Source organism: Euleptes europaea, chromosome 11 (genome assembly GCF_029931775.1).
Source record: "Euleptes europaea isolate rEulEur1 chromosome 11, rEulEur1.hap1, whole genome shotgun sequence".
NCBI lineage: Eukaryota > Metazoa > Chordata > Lepidosauria > Squamata > Sphaerodactylidae > Euleptes > Euleptes europaea.
In genome coordinates this window covers 45,806,325-45,820,551 of record NC_079322.1, presented here as the reverse complement: position 1 = coordinate 45,820,551, position 14,227 = coordinate 45,806,325, and positions in this window count along the sequence as shown.

Below are 14,227 nucleotides of genomic sequence, written 5' to 3'. Positions count from 1 at the left end.
CCCCCTTGCAGTCCAATATAGCATTTAGCTCAGGTGCTGGTTCCCCAGGGGCTCTGGCACAGAAAGTAAACTGGGCTCTTGTGGCGCTTTAAAGACTTAACAAAAAGTTTTGTTTTAGTAGTGGAGTTGTGGAACTGCAATTCCTGGAGGGTATTAGTAGAAAAGGGCAAGAGTCCAGCAGCACCTTAAAGACTAACAAAAATATTTTCTGTAGTAGAAAAGGGCAAGAGTCCAGTAGCACCTTAAAGACTACAAAAATATTTTCTGGTAGGGTATGAGCTCATACCCTACCAGAAAATATTTTTGTTAGTCTTTAAGGTGCTACTGGACTCTTGCCCTTTTCTACTACTGCAGACAGATTAACACGGCTACCCACTGTGAATTATCTGGAGGGTATTCGTATGTGGGATCCTGAGGTAAGGTACTTGAAAGGATTCTGAGAAGGCAAGTGTCTTCATGAGTCCATTTTCAGTTTTGGGTACCAGGCGCTCCATTACTAAACTCTTCTATTTGCTCATAGCACAGTGATATGGTCCCATGCTGCGGGTCTTGATATAGAAGGGATCTGTGTTCCATTACTGGGTTCATTGGGTCACAACAGTGGTATGCCATGATTGACTGCAGAGTTAGGCAGAATGCCATTGTCATTTGTGGCTGGGAGAAAGAATGGGCAGTTATCTGGAATGCCTCATTGTCTTCAACTGGGGTGTTTCAACGTATGCCATCTCTTGATATATATATTTGTGTGTGTGGTATGATGCCTTCTTGGAGGTTTACTTGAAACAATGCCCTTTTTCCACCAAGCGTGTCCTCCACCTACTTTTCCCCTCCTGTAGCGTCCCACCAGCAGAAAGCTTCTGTCAATAGTAGGCTGACAGCACAAGAGTGTTGCTCCACCACTGCGGATTGCTACACCACTCTAGAGGTCCTATCACCACCTTTGTTGTGAATAAAATCATGCTGTGAGTCATCTTTTCACAGGAGGCAGGTGGTGCACATGCCAATGATGGAACTGCTGGCCCAGTTTAAGCAGTTATTTCAATCATACAGGGTACGTATAAAAACATGTAGATCCTTGAATGGGAAACACCCTATGGCTAATATAATTCTGCCATTGCCAACAATGATCATTTTATTTATGTTGTTTCTTTCATATGAATTTGTTAAATTTACAGCATCTCTTATTCTTTAGAAAAGCCTTAATCCCTCCAAAAAGTATTCATATGGGTCTTAATGCCTCCTATATTCTTTGTTTTTTAAAGAAAGGAATGTACTTGATCTGCCATATACCTGTAGAAGAGATTCTTCGGTGATCAGAATTACTAGCCAACAAACATTTTATTTGAAATCAGCAATAGCTATATGCGTCACCAGAATACTGTGAGAAGAAAACTGAATTTTCCTAGAATTATAAATGTATTGGCTTGAATAATGTGTCTCTCTCCACTCTCAAGGCACAACTCTCTCAAGGCTAGTTCTCATCTGAGGTAGCTCCCACATGCATGCCTTGGAAGCATTTAGGTCTGCAATAAGATTACCAGCTGGGTCACCTTCATGTGGAAACGCTATGGGTTTCAGTCACACCTTTCGACAAGTGGTGCATGAGAGCCGAGCTGATTTCACCAACGGAGGCAACATTTTCAATGCCATTCATTGTAGTGACTGCTTGCATCTATTGCATGAGTGGTGGACTGTTTTGAATACTGCTAGTATAGACCTGTGGAACTCATCCAGGTGGTCAGGGGCCTATTGGAAGAGATGGACTGCTCTGCAGCCCGCTGTGATTGTTTCACTAAACACTTTGCAGATAAAATCTCTCATGTGGTTTACCATTCACTGTGTTTCCATCTACACTGGCTCCCAATTTGTTGCCAGACCCAATTCAAGGTGCTGGTATTGACCTTTAAAGCCCTATATGGCTTGGAGCCAATAAAACCATCTTCACAAGTACTTCTTGGGTACGGCCACCGTCTGGGGCTAGAAAGGTGGCAACTCAAGAAAGGGCATTTTCGGATGTGTTGCTGAAACTTTGAAACTCCCCGTCCAGTGAGATTCATCTTTCTCCATCCGTCGTCGTCTTCTGCTAGCAAATAAAGGCTTTTTTGTTTTGTTCCCCCACTAACAGTGCAATCCTGAAGGGGGGAGGGCTGAATCAGCATAGGAGCCGGCATGACCCCACACTGATGTAAGTGCCCATTTATCTCAGGATAGGGGGCACTTATGCTGGCATGGGGGGCATTCATGCTGGCACTGTGCGGGACACTGCTGCCAGCACAGCCATGCCGGGAGCAAAATCCCAGAAGCACCAGCATGTGCAGGCTCCCACCAAAGCCAATAGCAGCTCCCTGGAGCCATTTCAGGTTGGGAAAATGGCATAAGGAAGAAGGCTTATCACCCTTCCCTTTGTGCCATAGTTCCAGTCCAAACTGAGCCCCTACATTCCTGTTTGAAAAACACTGGGAGTTGCAGAAATGTGTGTGTCCAATTAGGCCTCCCACCCGAAATCAATTTGCTGCTAGTCAAAATGGAAAGCTTATAGAATGTTTCATTAACTTTTTGTCTAGCAGAATACCTTGCAATGTGGGAATCCCTGCCTGAATTTATTAGTTCAAACATAAGATTAAAAAAAAAAAAAACCCTAGACGCTAAATAACCACATTTGTAAATTCTAATAAATGCTGCTCACAAAATTTGGTGGTTAATATTATGGACTGCTGATTTATTATAAACATAAGATAACATCTCATTAGAAAAGCATGAGTTGAATCCTCCCACATTATAATTTGGGCAAGTACAAACAAAGACTATTTCCTCTGACTTTGTAGGAAGCTGCCAACAGGTATTGAGCAGAACAAGGTACACTAGTTTTATGCAAGGAGACAAAAGACCAGAAGCTACCTGACAAGACAATTTGCAAGTGAAGACAGAGAACCAGAGCTCTTAAAATATCGATTATAGCTAAACTCTTATTGCTAATGAACACTTACGTACACCAAACAGCATTCTTTTTTCCACATTAATTTTCTTATAAATAATCATGGTCGCATTGAATATTCTTGCAGTGGATTTTCAGACTAATAATCTAAATGATTGTAAAATTTATCCCTGTGCTCCTGATTCACTTGATATCTTTCCATGCTCTCTCTTATAAACAAACCCAGGGAACAGTTTGTATGGTGAAACATGGCTGAAATCTCAGCTGACTTTCAATAGGTGCTCGAACCAAAGCGTGTATTACTGTTGCAGTGGCTATTGTGCCTCCATTTTGTGGCCTCGGTCTCTACCCATCTTTGGTTTGTGACCAGCTGACCATTCCTTTCCTCTTAAAAAAAATGTTTCCTGAAGAGAATGTTCTTTCCTGAAGGACAGGTTGTCTGAAGCGTTTATCACTGGAAAATGCTCTTGCAGGACAAAGCAGGTTAGATTAGTTAGGAAAAAGGCAGGAGCAGACCATGTTTGCATGACTTAGTATTCATTATGGAATACCGTGGCCGGCTAATGTATCTATGAAAAGGTGAAGCCTTAACACAAAAAGCCTAGAGATATGTATTCATGTGTTCCTGATTCAATTGGTATGTTTCTGCACACCATCTTCTAATCATATGGTAGGAATAGTTTGTATGGTAAAACGTTGGAATCTTCTCAGCTGGCTCTCAATAATCAGGCATTGTGGGCTGCGCAGCTAGTGTTCTAAAAAGTTTCAATTCAACTAAAGACCTATTTCTTGGTCCTAATCCAGACTAACGGGGTGGGGGAAGCCTCCAGGGAGTTCATCCCATAACTGAAGAAGGCTATTACAAAACCATGAGTTTCCCAGCCTCTTATCTATTTTTGACCCAGAGTTATTGTGCTTCTCATAGGTAGTGACACTTAGGTGAATGTCTGTGTGTGATACTTTGAACTATACACTTCTAACTCTCCATCAAGTCACTTATGGCGACCCTGTAGGGTTCTCAAGGCAAGAGATGGAGGTGGTTTGCCATTGCCTGCCTCCGTATCACGGCCCTGGTATTCCTTGGAGGTCTCCCATCCATATGCTAGCCAGTGTTAGGGCTGAGAGTGTGTGACTGGCCCAAGCAAGCTTCCATGGCATGAGTGGGGATTCGACCCAGTTTGGAGATTTCCTTTTCCCAAAATGTATACGTTACAGTCTACTTAATTCTTCATAGTACTGAAGTCCACAAAGTTGCAATGTAACAGTAGTCATAGTCTCACCAGAATGTTTCTTTGTGTTCATGGGAGCAAATGGCTGCAATGTAAGGGTGTGCGGAATATGGGCAGCTGAGGGGTTTCTAATCTGTTGATACCAGTTACTTAGGCATTCTGACAGGTTACAGCTTTGTAGTTGAAACATGGTTAATTTGTCAGGGAAATCAGAGACACCCCAGTGGGAACCATGCAGTCCAATCCTATAAATTGGTTACAGTGTAAAATGTTCGTTCAACGTGGTGCCCCTAACTGCATCTCACATCTCAAGATGTTGCCTGCCAAATTCCAGACATCGCTGTTTCTCATTTCAGGAAGTGGAAGATGAGAGGCAGAATGGATATGAATAACCAAGCAGGCTGTTCGCCCACGTGGTCAAGATACTGCCGTCTCCCAAATATAATAAGATGGACTAAAGATATCTGCATGGTATTCTGATCGTTATGATTATGCTTCCCAGTTATTAGCTACAGGAACAAATAAAATCTTTCTATACACAGATGGGCAGGGATCTACAGGTAAGACATATTGTAAATTTTCCAAGGTACATATAATGAGGAGGGAATACTGGATTGGATCCTACCAACTTTCCACTGGCACAAGGCAGAGAGGGATATGATCTCACCAAATCCCCCTCTTCACTGCAGCTCTTACCAGCATGGCTTTTTGTTCACATGGTTCCCACAATCCCCGCAATAGACTTTTCGGTTATCAAAAGCACCTCCTCCTCTGGCTTGCACCAGTGGGAAAGCTGGAAGGATCCAACCCAGTATGCTGAGGAAGCAATACACACAAAACGTGAACTTGTTTGAAAAGTTGGATGCCTCTGAATGATGCACAGGCAGGTCTGTTTGCAGGGGCGGCGATGAAGCAAACCGAACAAGCACAGTGACAGAATGTCTGCATGTCTCATAAATTTGCAGACAAATTTCAGTTTAACCTGAAGCTACATTTACAAGTATGTCAATGAAATTAAAATTAAAGCCCCCTTGCTTTGCCTGCGGGAAAGGAAATGCATCATGAGACGAGAATGCTTCCCAGCGCTCAAGGTTCCTTCTAAGTTTCTGCAAAATCTCCAAGTGAGCACTGTAGCAACAAGAAACCCAGCGTGGAATGTGTTGAACGCATGATTAATGTTGCACTTCTTCAGGAAGGATGTAAAGGTCAGGCTTAGGAGGGCGCTGGTTATTTATGAGCAGAAATCTTTTAAGTATTTCCAAGGCTGCTGTTCAAAATTGGGTCTTATTGTACTACTGAACTTGGATTTGACGTTTCTGGATTTCAAATGGCCAAGAAGGAAAGAACATCAGGTTCTGTGACTGCTGTTTTAAAAAGAAGAAGAAAGACTAAATACAAAAATCAGCTTCTAATCTTCGCTGCAAACATGCAGTGGACATTGTCTCCTAAGTGGAGACTACTTCCATGTCATTCTAGCTCACTCGTTCCAATCGTAGTATGCTGTTTATCTGTATATCCATGGCAGTATCAAAATAGCTACCATGCCTGAGGCAAATGTATTTCCTTTCATTAAATGTAAGCCTGATTACTCCTTAGCTCTGAGCATTTTTCATCAACAGATAGTTTGCTAATGATGATGATATTGCTTTTTTTTTTTTTAACTTCCTAACAAGTGCCAGTACTGAGCTTGATCAATTAAGGAAAAAGAAAAACCTTTGTGAGCATAATCAATACTCTGCATTTTAGAAGCCAAGTGGAAGCTGAATCATAGCCTCTCATAGCCCTCTCGTCTACTACAGCAGATAGATCTATTTGAGGTCTGTACAAAATACTTATTCAGAGATTGAAAAGGAAGCATCAGCTGCAAGATTTCTTTTTGCAGTACAAACTGAGTGTTAAGGGTACAAATTTTTTTATAAATTTTTATTATTTTTATAATAAGAAAAAAACAAAGCAGATTATACAAATCATAAAAAAGAAAACAAAAAAAACAGAAAAAATACAGAAATACAAAAAGAGCACTTATACAAAAATCAAAATTACACCATATAATATAAATTGTAGAATACACAGTGCTCTAATACCCACCACCCACCTTAACAGTGTGTCCCACCACCAATAGACTTCCAGAGAAGTGTTTTGACAGTATTTAAAATTACCTTATACCATTATTATTATAAAAAACATTACATTTTATCTATAATTCATTAACTATACTTGTAAAATTCATTTTCGCCAGTTTATCCCAAAATGCGACGGCCTTTAGCCATGTTTTTTTAAACTCTTCCATATCTTTACCCTGTAAAGAATCTGTAAGTTTGGCCTTCCGCATATACATCCACAATTTCTCTCTCCAGTCCTTAATTGAAGATTTATTTACTTGCTTCCAGTTTTTTGCTATTATAATTCTTGCTGCCGCAAAGCTATATTGACATATAACTCTATCACATCTATCCATATTGTCTTTAGGATTCCCAATAGACAAAAAGAAGGATCTTTTTTTACTTTTATATTAATCAAGTTATTAGTTTCCTTTAATATTAGTCTCCAAAATCTCTTAATTTTTTTACAAAACCACCATACATGCATAAACGTGCCTTTTTCGGTTCCACACTTCCAACATAAACTTATCATCTTTCTTCATTTTACTTAGCAGAACCGGGGTTATGTACCATCTATAAAACATCTTATATAAGTTTTCTCTTATTTCATTAGTAATTGTAAATTTGTATTCCCTCTTCCACAAGTTTTCCCATATTTCCAAATCAATATTATAACCTAACTCCTTCATCCATTTCACCATCACTGGTTTTATCCTTTCTTGTTCTAAATTCACTTCAGTTAATAACTTATAAATTCTTCCTATCAATCCTTTATTTCCCTTAGTTAATATGATTTCTAGTTTAGATTTATTTTGATTAAATCCCCTCAATTTATCTTTATCAAATATATCCCTTAATTTATAATACATAAACCAGTCATTAATTTTTAGCTCTTCTCTACTCTTCAACATCCAAACCCCTTCTTTACATTCTGTGATTTCTCTATAAATATCGATATCCAGATTTAGTTGTATACCTCTCTTCATAAAAGCTTCTACAGGATTAATCCAGCCAGGGGTTTTACATTCCAAAAATCCTTTATATTTCTTCCAAGTTTGAAGTAGACCACCTCTAATAATATGGGAATTAAATTCTTTGTTTACTTTCTCCTTTTCATGCCATAAATATGCGTGCCACCCAAAGCGTAAATTAAACCCCTCTAATTCTAATATTTTAGGATTCTCTAATAGAATCCAGTTTTTTAGCCAGGTGAAGCAAGCTGCTTGATAATACATTCTCAAATCTGGTAATCCCAGGCCTCCTGTTTCTTTTAATTCAACTAAATTATTATATGCTATCCTATGTCTTTCCGTACCCCATAAAAAATTTAAAATATATTTCTTCCAACTTTTAAATATCTGTGCTCCTTTCGAAATTGGTAGGTTTTGAAATAAAAAAAGCATCTTAGGCAATACCATTATTTTAATAACTAAATTCTACCCTATAGTGATAATGGTATTTCCCCCCAGTTTTTGAGATCTATTACTATCTGTTGCCATTATTTAATATAATTATTCTGAAATAAATTGAGATTATTTGGTGATAACCATATGCCCAAATATTTTACTTTGTGTTCAATATTAAACCCTGTATTTTTGGTTAATATTTGTTGTTGTGAGAGAGTCATATTTTTAACCAATAGCTTAGTTTTATTTTTATTTATTTTAAATCCTGCAAGCTTTCCATAAACCTCCAAAATTCTATTCCAATTATCAATTTGCTCAGTAGGATCCGTCAAAAAACATACAAGGCCATCTGCATATGCTTTAATTTTATAGTGATTTCTCCCAATTCGGAATCCAATTAATTCAGTAGATTGTCTAATCGTTTGTAATAGGACTTCTAATACTAAAATAACAAAGGGGAAAGAGGACAACCTTGTCTCGTTCCCCTTTGAATTTCAAATTGTGATGATAATATTCCATTTAACAACAAACTAGCCGTCTGATAAGTATTTACATTTTCTATAGCTGTCTTTACTCCAAAACCCATGCAGTCTAATATTTTTTTCATAAACTTCCAATTCACATTATCAAACGCTTTTTCAGCGTCCAAAAATATCATGGCTACCGGAGTTGTAGTTTGTTCAGCATATTCTAAAAGATCTATTACCACTCTTACATTTTGGCTAATCAATCTTCCAGGTAAAAATCCTGCTTGGTCTTCATGTATAGTTTGGTTTAATACCTTTTTTAATCTAGTTGCTAAAATTGCAACAAATAATTTGTAATCATTATTCAATAATGAAATAGGTCTATAGTTTTAGACTTCCAATAAATCCGAATTCGCTTTTGGTATTAATACTATATTCGCTTGTTTCCAAGTTTGAGGGATAAATCCATTTTGCAAACAGGAATTCATCACATCTAATAAATAAGGGGCTAATTGTTCTTGAAATGTTTTATAATAAAATGCTGTAAACCCATCCGCCCCAGGTGATTTGTTCAATTTACTTTTCCCTATTGCCTCCTTTAATTCTTCCCTAGTTATTAGAGAATCCAATGATTCCCTATTCTGGTTCTTGTAGGTTATCCGGGCTGTGTGACCGCGGTCTTGGTATTTTCTTTCCTGACGTTTCGCCAGCAGCTGTGGCAGGCATCTTCAGAGGAGTAACACTGAAGGATAGTGTCTCTCAGTGTCAAGTGTGTAGGAAGAGCAATATATAGACAGAAAGGGGTTGGGTTTGAGCTGAATCATTGTCCTGCAAAAAGTATCAAAGGTAATGTGCTAATTATTGTCCTGTAAGTATCAAAATAATGTGCTAATGAGGGTGAGGTATGTTAATATGGAACTATTGTATCCTGGAGTGATCTGTTAACATGTGGAATCCAAAGATAATCCATATGGCTATTATAGACTGTAGTCTTTGTTAATCTGGAGGTTTTCAGGACAGGAAGCCAAGCCTTATTCATTCTTAAACTCTCTTCTTTTCTGTTAAAGTTGTGCTGATGTTTATGAATTTCAATGGCTTCTCTGTGCAATCTGACAAAATAGTTGGTAGAATTGTCCAGTCTTTCAGTGTATTGGAATAAGACCCTGTGTCCTGTTTGTGTCAGTCCATGTTCAGCCACTGCTGATTTCTCAGGTTGGCCAAGTCTGCAGTATCTTTCATGTTCTTTTATCCTTGTTTGTATGCTGTGTTTTGTTGTCCCGATGTAAACTTGTCCACAGCTGCAAGGTATACGATATACTCCTGCAGAGGTAAGGGGGTCTCTTTTGTCTTTTGCTGATCGTAGCATCTGTTGTATTTTCTTGGTGGGTTTAAACACTGTTTGTAGGTTGTTTTTTCAAAAGTTTCTCCATCCTATCAGTGACTCCTTTAATAAATGGCAAGAATACCTTTCCTATGGGAGACTGTTTTTCCTGAGTTTTCTGATTTTTGTTTGGTTTAATGGCCCTTCTGATTCCCTATTTTCTTGTGATAATTTTTCCCAGTCAAATTGACTGAGATAAACATCCATTTCTTTCTCTGATACTAAATTCTTCCTGTATAAATTTGTATAATATTCTATGAATGCTTCCATAATTTTTTGTTTATCATTTGTTATCTTATCCTCCCTTTTAATTTTTAATATTGGTAATTTTTTCTCTTTATGTTTAAGCTGCCATGCTAACATTTTACCCGGTTTATTGGCGTGTTCAAAGAATTTTTGTCGATTAAAAATAATTTTCTTTTCAATTTAATCAGATATTTAAAATTCATATTGATATTGCCATTTTTTCAAATTATTAAGCTGTTCCTGTTTCAGTGATTTATCTTGTAATTTTCTAAGCTGTCTTTCTCCTTGTCTAATTTCCTCTAAAATGAACCATCTTGTATTTTGTTGTATTAACAATCCTCTAATTGTGAGGGCGATGTGAGGAGGATGTGAGGGCGATCTGGCTGCGACATCTGTCACCCCATTGAACGCCAGGGTTGATTCGGCTGATCTGGCTGGCTAGGCAGATGCCCCCTACCTCCCTCACCGCTCCATGTGCGTCCCTCCCAAAGCTGTGCGCTCGGTGGAAGAGGACGACCATCCCAGATAGACGGAGTGTACCGTGCTTCGGTCAAGGGTATACGATAGCTGCGCTCCCCTGCTAGAACCTCCAAACAAGAACAAGGGTACAATTTTTAACTACTTCCTACCCTGCCGTTTGGAGAACAGACTCTATGATTCTAGGCTGGGATCCAGGCAGGCATGAACTATGGTTGCTTACTCTTGGAAGATGCTTTGAAGACTTTTAAAAAGTAAAATGTTTATAAAGTATTGACCTGGCTTGTTTTACCTAGTGTCATTATGTGTTTTTATTGAATGGTTTTATTGTCTTGGACATTATTTGACTGATAAATTGGCCAAATAATAGGACATTATGCTCCTCACTTTTAATGGAGTTAAGCTGACCCTTGTCGACTCAATTAGGAACCTCAGGGTTGTACTAGACCTGACATTATTGCTGGAAAAGCAAGTTAATGCAGTTCCCAAAAACTCAGTTTAGCTCGAGAAATGGCCCCTTACCTTGAGAAGGTTTGATCTGGCCACCTGGACACATGCTACAGTGACATCAAGACTAGACTCCTGTAATGCTCTGTACATTGGTCTCCCCTCCAAATCAGTTTGGAAACTCCAGCTGGTGCAGAATGCCGCAGCTCAGCTTTTATTGGGAGCTAGATGGAGCAGAGTGGTAAGCTGCAGTACTGCAGTCCAAGCTCTGCTCACGACCTGAGTTCGATCCCAACAGAAGTTGTTTTCAGGTAGCCGGCTCAAGGTTGACTCAGCCTTCCATCCTTCCGAGGTCGGTAAAATGAGCACCCAGCTTGCTGGGGGTAAAGGGAAGATGACTGGGGAAGGCACTGGCAAACCACCCCGTAAACAAAGTCTGCCTAGGAAACATCGGGATGTGACGTCACCCCATGGGTCAAGAATGACCCGGTGCTTGCACAGGGGACCTTTACCTTTTAGATCGAGCATGCCTATTACTCCCATTCTATAGTCACTACGCTGGCTGCCCTCAATTCCTGGGCTCAATTTAAAGTATTGGCTATTTCATACAAAGCCCTTCATGGGCTTGGACCCTCATATCTGTGAGACCATCTTTGCTAGGGTTGCCAGGTCCATCTTGGCAAGCAGTTGGAGGTTTTTGGGGCAGAGCCTGAGGAGGGTGTGGTTTGGGGAGAGGAGTGACTTCAATCCCATAGAGCTGGCAAGTGGAACTGGGGGATACTGCAAATGTTCCAGGGAAGAAGGATGGTAGCAAGCAAACTGGCTTCCTGATCATGAGCCTTGTGATGTCTGCAGTGACCTCCTCTTCTGCAATTATGAGATTGAGTCTTGAGGTCTATTTTTAAGGATTGGTTCAGAAGTGCACACATGGAGTTTTTTCCCCCTTAAGAATGAGGCAGCTTTTGCCCCTAGCATACACATCAGTGTACATAGCTGAATGCATCATTAGGAAACTGTGATATGTCATTGATATGAGTGGGAGGCATTTATGAGAAGCTTTCATAACTTACAGAATCTACACTTTTCTTTTGAAGACTGCCATTGAAGGAGAAATGCTTTATTGATTCCCGTGATGCTCCAAGCCCATTATGAACTTACCTTGGTTTCTGTTTTTCTCCAAGGTTTTAAATTATTTTTGTACATTTCCAAGTGGTATTATTCGGAATTGGCAGTCAGTTGTCCTCTCCAAGATTAATCTGTGCCTGATTTTCCCTTGCCCACCAATCCATCTAATGTGTGTTTAATAGTCGGAATGATGCAATGGAAGTCACCGTTACTTTTGACTCCCACAAGGTGTGCTTCTCCATTCTTTCTGCAGCCACTGTTTCAAGATGGTGGCATCTGTTCTTGAGATTGTTACATATTCATTAGAAGTGAGCTGCAAGTGGACAGGATGTCATACATTCAACGAAATAATTCTGATTGCATTCTGTTTCTTTAGTTGCTAATGGTTTTACAAAGTACAAACATTGTGCAAAGTTTATAAGGTTGGTTAAAGTAATCATCTTATCATTGCTTGAATGGCAAACTAAAAAAGCTGGTTTCTGATACTCAGGAATGTATTAAAATACATAGTATATGTAAATAAGGAGCTGAACTGCCTCTATAGGAATGGTCACACTCAGCACTGTAAATATTTGACTTGATCATAATTTATACCAAAAAGTAATTTTTCTCTTTCAAGAAGCCCAGATTCTACACTGTACATTTGGAAAATTTAGTAAGTATTATGTTTGAGGCTGGTCCAAACTATTAATAAACACCAGCTGTTAATAGTCTCCCAAGACTTCTAGAAGCCAGAACCATCTACTGAAATATTTTTCTTTACACTAGGTACTACTACCAGATTTGTTGTCACACATATATTTTAAAACAATGTTTCATCCACTTTTGTGGAACATATGCAATGAATGAACACAGTAGATGTATTTTCTAAGAGCCAGGGCTGACACAATAGTAGCTGTGTAGAAGCCACTTAGGAGACCAGCAACCTTTCCTTAGTAAGAGCTTTAAGGTACTATGATAGAGACATCATTGGCCATAGTGTGAACACATTATGCACATTCTGCTCACTATTGAGGACAGTCCAAGGTATTTTGTCACCCCAAGCAAGGTAACCCCAATCCCTTCCTGGGTTTATGTTGCTGCTGGCTGGGTCCTCAAGCCAATACCCTGTGGCAGCACCACAGGACCTTGGCTTGGACGTAGCTAGCAGTGGCCCATGACATTGGTTGCTGGGACAGGTAAGCTGACCCCTTGGGGGGCATTGCTTCCCTCCTCATTGCACTTCCTCAAGCAATGGCTTGGTTGGAGAACCAGCCCTATCACATCTGTTCACAGGTTTTATAAGGGTTCAAAAACTTGCAAATCTTGTTTGACCAAAGAAGACATTGGAACAAAAAAAATGAGTATGTCCACTGCTTTCCATTATTTTAAAAAGCATTATTTGTATTCAGCCAAAGGTTTTGTTAACTACTACGGCATGGGGTATGTGCTTCCTGCAGGCAAACTTGTTCACACCGTCACAGATGACCTCTTCAGAAAACTCTGTGGTGGTAAGCAAAAATAATAACATAAATCACATAATCCACCTAAGCACACAGAAAATAGTGAGCTGCCATACAGAGCAATTTAATGCAGCTTCTGCATTGCAGCTACAGCCAGGTATATTGGTAGCAGCAGCATTTGTCTTTGAAGTATGAACAGGGTGGTGCCACTGATGCATTATTCTATATACCAAATAAAACAAAGACAATATATGTTATTGATTTTTTTATTAAAAAAGGATGATGTTGGTATGAAGTATGGTCTACCTTTGAACTGCACACTTTAAAAATACAAATGCATTTTTACAATGTATTTACAGAACATTTTTCAAAATGTCTTACTTGTGTTGAAAATTATAACAAAACAACACAATTAAAAATACCTATTTTACATTATGTACAAAATGTTTATTCTAGTTTGATCACAAAATATAGGAAAAAACTTTGATGCATGGGGGGAAATGTGATGAAACATAAAACAAGCATCTTCAAAATAGGAAACACATAAAAGCTCGTTAAATAATTACATTGACAAATAAATAGCATTTGTTCAGATTTACTTTTTCAGCTGCTGTCATGCATTTTTGATTGTTTGATAAAAGTACTGTGGATAAAGTCATTTGGGTAGAAGGATCAGCATACCCAGTGCTTTTGGTTGACTGCAGTATAATTCAAGGTATTTATTTCAGTTGGGATATGTGGGGACACTGGTAGAACCGTTGATCTGAAAATATGCTTTATGAAAACTCACAACAGCGCAACTCTCTACAATATAAAATTTGATTGCGTGTCCATAGCAACATCTGTTTTCAAAAAACAGGAAAAAATAGAGTTCAATGAGCAGAGAGGGATGTTCTTCTTGAAATTATGGATGATTGTTGGAGCAGTCCTTATGCACAGAATGCCCTTCTGAGTTTGGTCGAAGTATACC